Source organism: Heteronotia binoei, chromosome 14, assembly GCF_032191835.1.
Source record: "Heteronotia binoei isolate CCM8104 ecotype False Entrance Well chromosome 14, APGP_CSIRO_Hbin_v1, whole genome shotgun sequence".
In the NCBI taxonomy this organism is placed as follows: Eukaryota; Metazoa; Chordata; class Lepidosauria; order Squamata; family Gekkonidae; genus Heteronotia; species Heteronotia binoei.
Genome location: NC_083236.1, coordinates 21,612,490 through 21,627,909, shown reverse-complemented (window position 1 = coordinate 21,627,909; position 15,420 = coordinate 21,612,490).

Genomic DNA, 15,420 nt, shown 5'->3' with positions numbered 1-15,420 from the left:
ATATCAGACTGTGTTCTGTATTGCCGTTTGGGTATGGTATGTCTTATGGAAATTCAGTGACATTAGTAAGTTTTTTAAACTCCAAGGACACAGTTTTGGAACAGCTTATTTTTATTAAGTTGTTGTGCAGGCAAAAGAGAGAAGACTAGGCATGCATTAAGTATGGGCACAATTTTCAAATGACGGGGCGGGGAGCGCAAAGGGGAAGGGAATAATGTACCTATCCTAATGTGCCCAAAGTTTTAGCTGTACCATAGTTGATGAATTGTATTGGAAACATTTTCCCCCATTAAATCTACTTATATTTCTGATTCAGAAGAGTAGCCATGTTATTTTGTTACAATGAAAACAAACACGGAGTTTCGTGGTCCCTTAAAGGCCGACGTGTTCTTGCTTTCAAGAAGTAGAGCTCACTTTGTCTGACCAAGTGAGGTGTAATCCACTTTATACTAGATTAAAAAATTGTTACTCATTTTGGTGCGAGAAAGCTCTTGTTTGTATTTCTAATGCAGTGATATACAATATGTTAAAATATAGATGAGAAATTACTTTGTGTGTTGCTCTAAAAATAAAAAAGCACAGTTCTCTATTCAAATATACATTGTTATTAAAAACAGGGGAGTAACAAAAATAAATAGAGATGTCTAACTCAAACGCTCCTCCCATTTTAAAAAACTGTATAGGGCTTTTTTTTCCTTGTGTAATTTTTTAAAAAGTCCAGTCATTGCAATGGCTAAGGAGAGTTGCCACTTGTCTGAGCTGTATCCCTGGGGATATGACCCTTTTAATCCTCTTTAGTTAATGTATTGGTGATCTTTACTTAGGCAAAGTAAACAGTGCTGATCTGAACAAAGGAGAGGTCATGCTTCCTGCATTACACTCTGACCCAGGGGTCATGGCCTTTGTTCACTTCTCAATAGGAATTGCTCTCTGAGGGCCACCACAAAATGGAGAACTAATTTAGGCACGTGTTAAGCATAGAAAGGCAGAGTAGCAGGCTTACTTAATTTAAAACTCTTCAGGACCTACATTTACATACACAGGAACGGAAGTACTTATGATTTTCCCCAAAGGATTTATATAATTACTTTCCCTCCATTGTTACTAGCTTGGTTTTAGCAAAAATTCATTGTTCTGGTCCTCACTGCTTTGCTCCAACTTGTGTTTGGGATATAATGCAATGAAAAGTGTATTTAAAAAATAAGGGAAACACTTCATGAAAGCAGCATCAGAACCCTGTAGGTGATGTGGAAAAACCTAAATTTAAGAATGTCTTTCAAAAGTATGGTTTAAAAACATTGAGTATATTCAGGTTTGCAAGGAAATTGTAAATAACATTTCCTGAGAAGACTTTTAAATCTTGCCATTGAATTTTTAGCCATCCATCTTAGTTAGGCCCTTACTTTGTTAGAAATTCCAGGTAACATCTCAAATTGGAATAGTGATGAAGAAACCTAAGAGAGAAGTTGATTAAATTTGTGATATAGGCATAGACAGTCGCCATTCTCCCCAAAGTACTTATTGAGGCAAATTAATTTACTTGAAGTAAGTATAGCTGAGGAAATATAATTTTATTAATCTTTTAAGATTGTAATTCTGTGTAAAACAAAATATTGAAGAAAATGCCCCATTTTTGAAATCAATCACAGCTATTTATTTCTCCTGCACATGTCCAAGACAATTTCTCCATAAAGAAAGCCACATTTATTTTTAATAACAGAATAGAGCCTGTTATATTTTATGTAACTTCTCCTTTGCACTGATCAAGTTGTATAAAATCACCACAGATAAAGTGAATGTAAGAGTGAGAACCAGTGCAAAATCTGCTCACACTGACAGCCATGCCCATAGCTACACAGTGCTGACAAAATCAACTTCAATATGGAGGTGTTATTGCTTAACGTGAAGATAGAATCTTTGGCTGAATAGGCCAACACAGTACAGATTCAAGAGGCACTCAACAAAAGCCAGAAACATACGAGAACCTACTTTTGTCAGTTCTTACCCCTGATAATATTGTGGAATGCATCTGAACTGTAAATATTCTTCTAGACAGGACATAGACAGGGAATTTGAAGGAAGTAGGAATCTCTCAGATTTATAGGCAATGGCCTACCCTACCTTTTGTTGAGTGCCTCTTGAATCTGTACTGTGCTGGCATATTCAGCCAAAGAACTCTATCTTCACATTAAGCAATAACACTTCCATGTTGAACTTGATTTTGTCAGCACTGTGTAGCTATGGGCATGAGTACCTTCTGGCCGGTGGAAGCATGTCAAAAGATAAACAGCTGGAGGTTTTAAAAGTTCTTGAGCCCTTATATTTTGTAATGATTCTGCATAATTATATTTGTTTCAGATATTAAGTGACACTACTACATTTTCATAGTCATGTATATTCTAAGATCTTCATTTAATTTTACTAATGTAAACTAGTAAATCGGACAGCTCAAAAGTTGTTAGGAAATTATGCAGTCATAGGCTTGTGGCCTACATGCCAACCCACCATAGGAGTCAGGATTTGTTCTTTTCAGAGAAAGTGAAACCACAGCTTTGAATATATTTCCGGCATCCCTTCTTAATGCTTCACTTCAGTCTTCTTGAGTTTTGTAAATTTACCACTGTAAAGGGAAAAAAAGATTTAAATACTATTTTTTTCAATGTAAAATTATTACACTGCATTACAAAATGTAATCTTACACACAGAAGTATTTCATATGGGAAAAAAATTATACAACATACTTTTACCAGCCTGAAAGAAATGTTTGTATATGAATTAAAGAAAAACTTACAAAACACCCTATTCAAATCGAGGAAACATAGCAGAAAAGAATATTGTTAAAAATATTATGATCACCATTCAATGAGCTATTAATGAAATACATTTGATGAGGTTTGATATCACTATGGAAGTGAGAAGACAATTTACTTGACAATTAACTTTCTTAGATGATATAGACTATAGAAAATAATATTTCTTGTTTCTCTGCTTTGCCTTTTGAATTTGACTTGATCAGTGAAAGAGAACTGCAAACTTTAATTTTTTTTCTTATTTCTTGTATGTACTCTAAACATTTATAGTCCAATAAGTAACCAGAAAACCATTCCCCTGGACAGCTAACAGGACATTAAAACAAATTTAAACCATAACCAAACCATAACTTTACTCAATTTTATTATGAACCTAGATCAGCCAGCAATAGCAAAGTCAACAACACATAATAGAAAATACGTACATGTGGTAAAAATGCCAATAAAGTATTATTCCTTGTCTGTAGGTGAAATTTATAAAGAAACTAAACCAAATTTCTTATCTGTTGATAAAATCTTGGGTGTTTCAGTGAAATGCATTTGTTCTTAGTATACGATGGCTTAAATAAAATGTTGGGAAACTATTCTATTTTGAAAGGCCAATTATTAGTCTGCTGCTAAAAACACATACTGCAGTATGAAGACCTTTCACGTCTCTTTCACAGCTTTGCGTTTGTATGTGCAGTAGTTACAGCTAAATAGTATAACTTTAAAGTCTGCAGTAATCTATCTTCATAGGGCTGGTTAAGTAGTTTTCTAAGGGGAAAAGGTAGTCTTCATAATAAGTTTTGATGGAATGTATTACAAAACAATATTGTCTATCATGGATAAGATGCTTGCAGTCCAAACCCCTTTGCTGCTAGCTTATTCTTCTCGCCCAGGCATTTTTTCATTTCTTGAGGTTGTGTTTTTTTTAAACTGGTTTTTAAGGTAGAGGTAGCTGCCCAATAACAATTACTCTTGTGGCAGGCTATGAAACAAGGAAGTGATCATAGGTGGTACTTAACAAACTTGTGGCTGAAAATATTCTGTAGTAATAAATTCCAGAGTAGTAGCTGTATTAATCTGTTGAAGAGACTTGGGTCCCCAAAAAGATGATTCTATAGTCTAAGGCCCACATTATTAAACTCACTAACTGGTCAGTCACCTATGTGGGTTTGTATATATACCCTGAATTTGTTTCCCATTTGTTTTATGGCAATCATGTAGGGTTTTCAAGGCAAGAGACTTTCAGAAATGGTTTGCCCTTGGCTGGCTCTTCAGAGTTATCCTGGTATTCCTTGGTGGTCTTCCATCCAAATACTAATAATAGCCAACCCAGCTTAGCAGCCAAGATATGACGAGAGCAGGCTAGCCAGATCAGGACAATATCCTGAATACAGAGCGAAAGATCATTTTACAACGTAAGAAATTTTTTGAAAAGACTGTCTACCCTACTCCTTTTCTTTTTTTTTTTCCTGCCCTCCTGCTCTCTATACTTCCACCATGAATCTGATAGAAAGGACTTTGGCCCGTCAAAGTTGATGCTCCAGTACAAGGGTGTATATCCATCTCTAGGGACCAGAGTGGACATGGAATTAACAATATGTTAAGCATTGGTTATTTTGGGTTATTGGACTGATTTTGGTTTGAAGACTTGAGTTTATGGTAATCTGAAGTAATCCTAATAGTGCCTGTGTTACATGGTGGATTTTTGTAACTGAATAATTAGCTACACAATTCATTTTTGAGATTCTTTATTAAAATCATTTAAATATATTTATAGATTTTATTATTGTTGTTGGAAAGGTATATGTGGATTTGTTTGATACTGATTTTTCATGGTGTGGTATTGTTGATCTAATATAAGGGTGGCCGTCAGTCTCTTGGTAATAATAAGCACCAATAAGCAAGCATATTTTCAGTGCATCCCACCCTTACTTCAGTATTTCCAACTAGGAGACAAATAAATCAGGAATAAAGGTTTAATGACTCAGTATCAGATAGACTTTAAATTGCTATTGAAAAGACTGTCATGGATAAATAGGGAAAATTTGCTAACTCTTGGTTATAATACAGAATAAGAGCTAAAGATAACATGCAAAAGAGATGATGGGTGTACTGTTTGCAACAAGAATAGAATATGTTGAGGGAAATCCTCAGAGGTAGAAACTCTCTTTAAATAGATGGTAATCCTTGGAGGCATAAACATTTATTGTGCACATAAAGTGAAATGTTAGACTAAGAGCAGTTCTGATATGTTTAAACTTAATTATCAATGATTCCTTTTTGGAAAAAAGATTATGTAGATAATAAAAGATATGACAGGATATATATTATTGTCTAGTCCTAAAGTAATGCTGTTTAGGTTTGTGAAAGGAATATGTTGGAATTCATGATACAGAACTAGTTAGTGTGTTGCATGATTTTGGAAATCAAAGGATACACCATTAACCATGGTTGCTCTGTAAGAACCCTGAATGTGGCATTTTAAACAAAAATGGCATCTTATAAGAGAGATGAGGGATCCTTTGATTTGATCACAGTCAACAACAGGTGCTCATCAAATAGATGTATGAAAATTGTATTCTGCTTATAGGAAAACCGAAACACTGGTTTTTATGTTTTGCTGAGCCCACATATATTGTTGTCATCAATAAAACCCAAAAACCAAAATATATTTAGGTCCATTTGTTCACAGTTGAAAGTTCTTAATGATATTTTGTACGTGTTTAAAGTTCTCAATACCACTGGGTGATAGCTTTCTATAACATGGAGAGACCACCCTCGTTCACACAGTCAGTACTTTCACACTATACTGTCTTGTCTGGATTGAAGTAAGTCCTGCCTCACATGGCCTCATTTTGGCAGATGGATTCCAGAGAGTTGTTAGATCTAAGATACATCTCAGGTCAACATACTTCACATTTGGACTTCTGAACTAGCACAGGTTCTAGTTTTCACTTATACAGAAATAGGTATCTTATACAAACAAATCTAAGTGGGCGGCCGTGTTGGTCTGAAGCAACAGAACAAAGCAGTAGACAAGTTGCACCTTTAAGAGCAACAAAGTTTTATTCATAATGTAAGCTTTTGTATGCTCTAAGCAGTCTTCATCAGACAAAATTGGAACGGTTCTACATGAGCTGTTGTTCCAAAATGCTAGAATTATGAGTGTGAATAATATCACATTTATTTTGCTGTGAGAGAGAGAAACTTTTTTTTTATGCTACAAGAATGTGATCACTTCAGGATAATTTTGTTTGATAGCTCTTTTAGTTTTCAGATGATGTATATCCATTTTTTTTTCTGCTGTGCATATCTGTAAAAATCCTATTGATATGAGTAGAACATGTGTACATTTTCCATGACACAGCAGGGCAGGATGGGAAATCCTTTGTTGTCAGCTGAAGTTATGTGAACAAAAGGAGAACACAGTTGACTCTAATTAGGCTATCACTTTTTTGTGCATTCAGGATTTGGATTCGAAGATTGTACTGCATAAGCAGAAAGCAGTTCTGCTCATGTGGCAACAGGACAGCCAATCCCTGCTTCATTCCCACTAAAACTACCTGGAGGAAATCCTGTTCCTTTGGAACCAGGTATTTGGAGAAGGCGGAAGGACTGGAAATGAGCTGGCCAATACTGGTAGCCCACTTGTGTACATGGAAGTGCCACCTGCTTATCGAGCAGGAGCTGTGAATCCAAGCTGCTCTCTTCAAATAAATTTAATCACTCTCTGGCTCAGGTACAACATTAAGAGGTATTAGCCATGCTAAAATAATAAACTACTTAAACATAAACTGTGTAAACCATGGACTTAGTTTCCCCCTAACCACAAACACTCCTTGCCAATATAAGGAAGGTCTTGTAGTGCTTCCAGAAAACATTCAGGCTTGTGCCTTCTGGAAGAAGAGAATTCCTGTGCTAGGAACTGACCAGTGCCACAGAGGAGGAGGAATCAAGGTGCGCGCATACTTTGAAAATGGTTGAATCTGACATTACAATGCTTGAGAAGTGGATCTGATATCTAACTAACTGCTGACAGAATGTGTTTACCTGTACTGTATGTTTATACTGTACTCCAGGGTAGGGGGGAATCTCCCACACAGGCTCCATAGACATTAATGGGAGTACTGCTTTGTGCTTGTGTACCAACCTCATCCATTTCAATCAAGGGCTGAAACAGAAAATAAAGGCTTTGCCCACCAGCAATAAAATGGGTATACTGCATTGGAACCCTCTTTTAATTAGGTACCCAAAGCTCTTCCTCTTTGATGTCAACTCTAACTATTGCCATTTTTAATATACCTAACCTACAAAAGACTATTACATTTCTTACCCTAATTTTAAAGCGCATTTAAGGGCACGCAACTGTACAGGGCAAACAGACATGCTGACTTCTACCTCTCTGTGCCAAATCTGAAAGACAACTGAAACAAAGATGGCTTTCCTCCCTTCTCATATGCATAGCTTTAAGATAATTTGTGTTTCAGGACAGAGCTACTTACAGCTTTCCTTCTAACATAAAGGATCAGAGAAAATAGAAAGTGATAACCCCTTAGTTCAAATTTAATGCACCTGTGTTTTTGTAATTTCATTTTTTCACAATACTGATGAGCTTTGGACTTGTTAATTATTTTGAAGTTATTTTCATTTGGATACCTCTAATAGCACATATATTCTATAAAATAGTAAATATTAAAGCTGTAATCTTAGGGAGTAAGTCTCACTGAACAAAATAGGGCTTATACAGTTAGGATAGCACTGTAATAGAACAGTCCTAAACGCGGTTATACCCTTCTAAAGCAAATGGAACTTCATGCACTTAAAAGGAGGTAACTCTGTTTAGGATTGTACTGTACATGACTGATCAATCAGCTAATCAAAGATCATTAATAAACTAAAACAAATTTAAGCATAGGTTATAAAATATAATACACTTAAATGTCATTTATAAAAGAGGAGCAGTTTCTTTAAAAATAGCAGAAATACCTGTGTGTTGCTCTAAGTACAATGCTGAGAAAAAATAATTTCATTATTTTCTATATGTATGTATTCTTGTTCTTTTTATCCTATGGCTGACCATACAAACTAAACAGAAAGCAGATTTTTGAGATTTTGCTGTTATTTTCATGAGCTTTTATCATCAGAAATAGAGCTAGTAGGGATAGTTGACTCAAAACAATATAACAGAGGCATGTTTTTGCATATTGGGAGATGTTCCAGTTATTTTATGCCTGTGATGTCTTGCTGTACCAGCATATGATGTACAGCATATGATGTACATATTGTTTACATTACCTGAACACATCCAGTGCAAGTCTAAAGGCATTGTTAAATCTTTAGTCTATGCCTATTTAATCCCACCCCATCTATTTGGTAGTAAGAGATAGGGTGCCTAATATGCTGTGACAAAAAATGTGTTTTTATATAGCATAACACAAAGGGAAAATTATATTTTACCCTGAGATAGAACATTCATTGAATTAATGCAGATTCATCTTTGCTTCCTTGATAAGAAAAGCGGCTTTGATTTTTACCTGTGCAAAAACACTGCATGGATATATAAATGAGTCATTCTGTTGTTTAAAAGCTGTAGTATTTAACCTGATCACTAAGAACGTTCTTCCAAACTTTTGGGGGGGGGGGGCGGGGGGGGAGGACATAGTCATGATGCAACCAAAACCGAAGCATAATGCTCAGAATCAATGGGACTGAGAAGTGCTTAACGTTAACTGGATTTTGCCCTGTGTTTTGTTTTTAAAGGGAAGGTTCCAGTACAGAGTCTTCCATCATCCATTGAGTTTTAATTCTTTCCTGAAACAAGATTTTTAAATTAAGAGGCCATTGTGGGGGGGAAATACCTACGTAAGTAACATCACTAAAATTAATGTAACTTAGTAAGAACAAAAGGATTTATTGTCCCAAATTGTAGAACCAAATTATTCACATGTGATTAATGTAACTGAATATAATATAAATAATATTTAGATTAATCTTTACTAGTACTTTCATTTTCCAAGTTAACAGTTCAGAATTTGGTAATTTGCATAATTATTTGCCACCATAAAATCCTGAAAAACAATAAATCACAGCAATTACCCTTACAACTGAAATGCAGAACATTTCATCTTAAAATTTGGAGAGAGAAAAAAGGTTTTTAGTTTTACTTTCTTTTTGAGACAAAGCTAATTTTAGTACTTTATTACATTGTGATGCAGAAATTTTGTAAAATGTTTAAAAAAATATGTGAGAGTTATTTTAAAAATACTTTGAAAATATTATTGTTTGTCAGTTCCACTGGGCTGTGAAATTTCAAGCAAAGCTTAAAGAACAGAAAAAAGTGAAGGGGAATTTGTATTAAAAAGCAGGAATAATTACGGATAATTACTGATTTGGAGATCTGTAATCCTAAACAGAGTTGCACTTTTCTAAACCCATTGAAGTCAATGGGTTACAAGGGTGTAAATTTGTTTAGAACTGCACTGAAAATCACAGAACTGCAAATATTTCAAATATGGATAGAATTTAATCTCCTCATTTAAATGCACTGACATGGTGACTGTTGTAGGAAGAGATATTCATTGTCTGCTTTTGAAAGCAAGCTAGAAACAAGTTAATTTTTTTCTAAAAAAAAAAAGCTCACTTTTCCAAATGTAGGTTTCATTTACAGGTATCATTCCAGAGTGGTTGTTATTAGTCCAGTGTAGCAAAATGAAACAGTAGTGTGGTAGCACCATAAAGCCTAACAACATCACAACAATCTTTTTTGTGAGTTGGAGCTCACTTCTTCAAATGCCAGGGAACCTGTGAGATTCAAACACTAAATTTTAATAGAGACATTTAAGAAGTGATGAAGTTATCAATGATTTAATGTGATATGTCTTAGACTTATTTTATTTACAAGTCTCAAGACAAGTTGTTTAAGGGGAAACAAATGTTTTACTGAGTTGACTTGCAATATTTCTAAGATATTGGCAGAGATCCCGAACATGTCAATTAAGAGGCTGCCATAGAAACCACCGTAGAGGGTGGTTAGCCATGACCATTCTTCTTGCCTTATTTTGAAATTACTGTGAAAGTAGCAACTTCTGTCATAAAGGCAGTAATGGAGAAACTGAAACTTGTAATGTAACTCTTGAATATGGAAGGAAAATGCTGGCTTTGTTAAATACCAGATTAGCACTTTTCTTATTACAAATAGAAAAGAGGTTTGAAAGGTCTAAAAATATGCTTTCATATTTATTTCCATCTCAGTTCTATGGTGTGCAAAATACTGAATTAAGAAAAAGCGAGTGCCTGACATATAGCAATATTAAATAGGCAAAACTTTACTGCATTTTCCCCTAGCAAATTTAAAAGATCTCAAATTCTGCGCTTTGTTTCTATGAGTATGCTATTGACATTTCTTAAAAAATTATAATAACAAGGGCTGTGCTTTTCTCTCCTTATAATGAATAACTTCTTTAAATGGAAGGAACACACTTTGCTGATTCAGTATGCTTGCAATACTTTATTTTTGCTGAGGAAACAGTAGTGGTAAGAGGAAACAAAGAAAGTTGATTTGACTACCAGAGTTTTATTTATGGTATTGCTGGTATCATTTTATGAAACAGGAATATTAACCATATCGGCCATAATCCACCAGGAAATGTTGCCCTACAAACCCCACTGAAATAAGCGGAAGCTGAAAATAAAAGCAGCCCTATTCATTTAAAGGGTTTGTACAGCTGAATGTCCTGCTGGATTTTTATTTATTTATTTGTGGCTTTTCAAAGCTGCCTTTCTTCAAAAAAAAAAATAGGACTCAAAACAGATTGTACCTGTAATGCATTTACAGAAAAAATCTGAGGTCATTCCTAACTAGGATTATGCTGGATGACTCTCTTGGCATGTTTTTAATATGTTACATAAGCTACTACAGCAGTTTATTCAAGCAGAAGTATAAAATATGCAGGCACTGGAAAATGTGAGGTTTAGTCAACTTGGCCCTGTGTATCATTTAAAATCTCAGCATTAAAAGATGCTCCTATTTCATGTATGCCATTTAAAATGCCATAATATAAATGCAGCCACCCCATGCCACATTTTCATTAAATGGAATAAGAAATATGGCAGATTATCCAGAGCATTTGAAAAACTGGGCTACTGTGAAATTTAAAATGATCAGGAACATAGACAAGATGATTGAGAGTCAATCAGAGGTTTTTTTACATGCAGCTCTCAAAGCAAATGTGGAGAAAATGGACTGTGAAAACCTATAATGCAATTTTTGGCTCACTGACAAATAATAGCTATTAAATTCTCTGTTCGTCTCCTTAAAGTTCTTATACCCTAGAAGAAAGCTAAAAAAAAAAATCAGGCCGGTGTGTTTCTAGATAATTATTTTCACTTTCCACACTGATCTGAGATTTGGACAACATTAACTCGAAGGGATGAAATTGGTACAATAATTTAGAATTAATTTCTACCTTGCCTTTCTACTTCCCAGTGAATAAAATCAAACCTCTGAGCAAGTTTGCGAGCCTAAACCAAAATGATTCATTTTAACAATAAACAATGGATTATTCAAAAGTTATCCCAGTTCTGGAAAAAGCAAAAGTGTTATTTTCATTAGGGAGAATTTCAGGTTTTCATTTTGTGGCCCAATTGGGGGAAGGCAGTTATGTCACACAACTGCCCAAAATTTTAATAAAGTAATGAAAGACACAGATATGGATGATAAATGATCACAGGATGAAAAGACTGCATGTTGTTTTTATATAACTAATTGTGCCAGCAGGTAACAAAATAGCATCTTTTGCAGAAGTAAATCCTTGAAATACTGTGACATCTGCAAAAGTAAAACTGCTCACTTGGAGTTACTGCTACTTAATGTAATGCCGCATATATGAGCCCAGTAAGAGTCTATATTGTATAGTTTGTGAAATTCATGCTAGCTTTACTTCAGGGGGAAAAGTAGAATAAGATAGGGTGAATTCTGATGTGGTTATAAAATGTTCATATCATACTGTCTACAGACATTTTTTTTAAAACGTGTAGATTTTATACAAACAGACAGAAGCCACATAACCAAGGCATAGTTCAGCCAAGGCTTAGTTTGTGGGAAACTAAATTTGCTGAGTTATACTTTCTGAAGTTGGTTGAGAGACTTTATAAAAAGGTCAAGAGTGATTAAAGTCTTGCTTTAAAAAAGAAAAAGGGAAATTGTGGTGGCTGTATGCAGCTGGATGCTGCACACAGTTGAACGTTGTCAGGCATTTTAATTACTACCAGTGGGTTACTTTTCCTAGCACTAGCTCTTAGGAGGAATGCACTCCGAATGAGCAGGGCTTACAACATGAACTTTGCTTTTTTAAAATAATATTTGGCTTAGCCAAGCTGTGCAATTAGACGGTGGGCCAAATAATTTCATTGCTGAAAGTTTCTAATACCACTAAAAGATGAAAGTGATGCTTCCTTTAAAAAAAGAAAAGAAAAAAGGGACTCCCAAAGGTTTGTGTACAAGTCCCTTTTCAAGTAGAAAGCTTATTAGCGAGCCGTATCCCAGGACAAAAATGTGCCTTTCAATAATGACAGACTTTGTAGTTCACTTCTCCCTTGCAAGAAATCTCTCAATCAACAATATCAGGAGCAAAATAGGCCTTTCCCCCAATTTTTCATATGGAAGCTGGAGGCCTGCATCGGGGATATTACAGAATGGGAAAGCTTGTTCTCAAAATAAAAGACCAGCAAGCAGGAATCCCGCATCCAAGCGAAAGCGGCAGTGTACCAGCAGCTCCTCACAGCTGCCTTTTTGCCCCTCTAGCCAAATACTGACCCGCAGGGTGAGTCACTGCGATAGAATATGGCAAGGTATCATTTTTTGAAAAGATTACATTGGGCAACTGAAGCCAATTGCATTGTGTAGTTTTATGTCTGTGCGTGAAAGAGCTTACAAAAAGGACCAAATTTCCAAGTGCACCAATAGGAAGGGGGGAAATTAAATATCTATCTATAATACGAAAGCGCTGTTTCAATTGGTTGATTGCAATGGTGAGATGTGACGCAAAAGGACATTTGGATGGGTAGAAATGCTGCTGTGTGCCAAAGCAGGCACACCAGATATACTGCTGCCATGCAAGAAAGACAGAGAGAGAGCACAAACACTAGTGGAGCAGGCCTTGGCAAGCCCAACCCAACCAGGAGAGGGGTTTGGGAGCTGTATGTGTGTGGGGAGGGTACAATTCTCTCCAGTGGCCTGGCTGTGCATAGGTATACCGCCACACATGTGCTGTGCCCTGAATGCAGCAAATGAGCATTCAAACGACTGTCACCACACTAAGGAATGGGTGCCCATCTTCACCTCTATCCATCCACCCACACGCACAGGGAGCCTGCAGCAAAGGAGACAAAAGGCTGGCAGGGGGTGGGAGTCGCAGAGGGGCTACGGGTTCTGGGCAAGACAGTGGCAGATTGACATATGAAACAGAAGGCACGAAGCAGCAGCAGCAGCGACTACGGTCAGACCTTGTATGCGACGAAGGAGGGCGCTGGGACGCGGGCACGGAACCGCTGCCAGCAAGAAGAATCGCCACCTTTGGGAAGGACGCCGGTTATCCAGCCGCGGTACAGACGCCTCTGGTGCAGGGGCGATAACGAAGGCGCGTTATCAGTCAGCTCCCCACCCCACCCCCACACTGCTGGAAGGCATGAAAAATCTTGCAGATTCTCTCTCAGTTACACACTGGCGGGGGCGGCGGTGTCCTGCCCCCCCTTTGCAAAAAACAAAAAGGAGGGTGGGGGGGGAGTTACTCTGGGGCGAAAGCGGCGTTGCGGCTGCTGGCAGGCCGGCCGAAGAGGGCAGGAAGTCGGTGAACAATAGCGTTACAGAGAACGGTCCCCAATGGAAAAAGCCCCGTGAGGCAAGTCTGGGAAGAAGGCAAAAAAAAAGGGGGGGGGGGTTCGTCTCGTTCCCCCCCTCCCGGTATGGCAAACGCCAAGCGAAAAGTCAAATCTGGTGTGGCCAAGAGGGCTCGGCGAGCGCGTCAGGAGTGGCCGGCTGGCTTCTCTATGGCACGGTGGCGCAGCAGCGCGCAAAAGAGGGGCTCCGACCAACCTCCTTTCCATCCCCACCCCCCGCCTCATACTCGCTCACTGGCAATGGGCCTTTGGGCAGCGCCCCGGGGTCGCTGGAGGAAGGCCGGGGGAGGCTGATGCTGCCGCCGGGGCGGGGGGGGGGCTGTGTGTGTGAGAGAGGGAGTGCGCGCCTGCCCGCCCGCGCGCGCCGAGGAGAAAGCAAAGGCGCCAGGCGGGAAAGGGGGGGGGAGGCTGGGTCGAGCGGCTCCCACGGGCACCGCGGCTTCGCTGAAGGGGCGGGGGGGGGGAGAAGCACCCCCAGCCCCTCCTGCCTGCCTTCCTTCCTTCGCTCTCTCCCGTACAGTCTGGCCTGAAAGCTCCTCCGCGCCTGCCCGAGTCGGTGCCAAGAGCGCGAAGAAAGGAGGGGAGGAAGAGAAAGCGCCTCAGCCGCGCGGCCCTGATCCCTGCCCCCCTCCCTCGGGAAAGCCTCCGAAGTGGAGAAGAGGGGCGGGGGGGGGGGAGGCGGCTGTTCGCTTTGCCGGGCCGGGCTCAGCTTCCTCGTTCTCCCCTCCCAGCCTGGCGCGCGGGAGAAGCTGGCCGGCATTTCTTGGCAAGGAAGACGAGGAGAAGCGCCTGCTAGTCGAGGACCCGGGCGCGCGCGCGCTCCCGTCGCCGTGTGTGTGTCTCTGTCTGTGTGTGTGTGTGTGGATGCGCGTCCCAGGGAGGACGGGCCTCGTCCGCGCCCCAGCCCTGCCTGCTCGGCCCGCCGCCTCTCCCTCGGCCAGATTGCCCGAGTCGCTCCCCAGGGAGACGGAGCTCTGGAGGGCGGGGGGGGGGGGGGAGAGGGCGAGGCTGCTCCTGGCGTGGCCGTTTCTGCTCCTGCCTCCCCCCCCCTTAAAAAAAAAAAACCCTTGCAAAATGGGATCGCTTCTCCCTCGCTTCTTCTCTCCCGGCTGTATTTCTCGTTCCTCTTCTTTGCATCCTCACCTAGGGTCTGCAAAGGGTCTCTCTCTCTCTCGCTTTCTCTCTCTCTCTCTCTCCCCCCCCCCCCCCGGTTCTGCTTTGGCTGCACTTCTGCAATACTGAGGTTTAAATCCCCACGAATATTCTGCTTGTTTCTAGCTATTCATGTCGGGGTTGGCTGAGCAACATATTTGGATATGTACGTGTGTGCGTGCGTGCGTTTGTGTGTGTGTGTGTGCCATGAGAGGACTTCAAAGCCAACCATTTACTTTATTGCATACAACATCGTGCCCTGCCACTGTATTTCTCCTCTCGTTTGATACTATTTTTTTTAATTGCGTCAAGTAGATACACAGTGCAGATTGAGCTGCTCAGCAATCTTCACCCCCCCCCATCCCTTTGAAAAGTGATCTTGCTCGATAGAAATGTTGATTCCCCAACCACCACCGTCCCAGCTTTCTCGTATTTCCTCTGATATTCCTTCTTCAGACTTAAGGGGAAAATGGGAGAGCATTCAGTAAAATGGGACAGTTGCCAGCTTCGAGGTAGAAAGCGGCAAAATAGGTGGTAGGAGGAGAAGGAGGGGGGAATTAATTGCCAGCTAAGC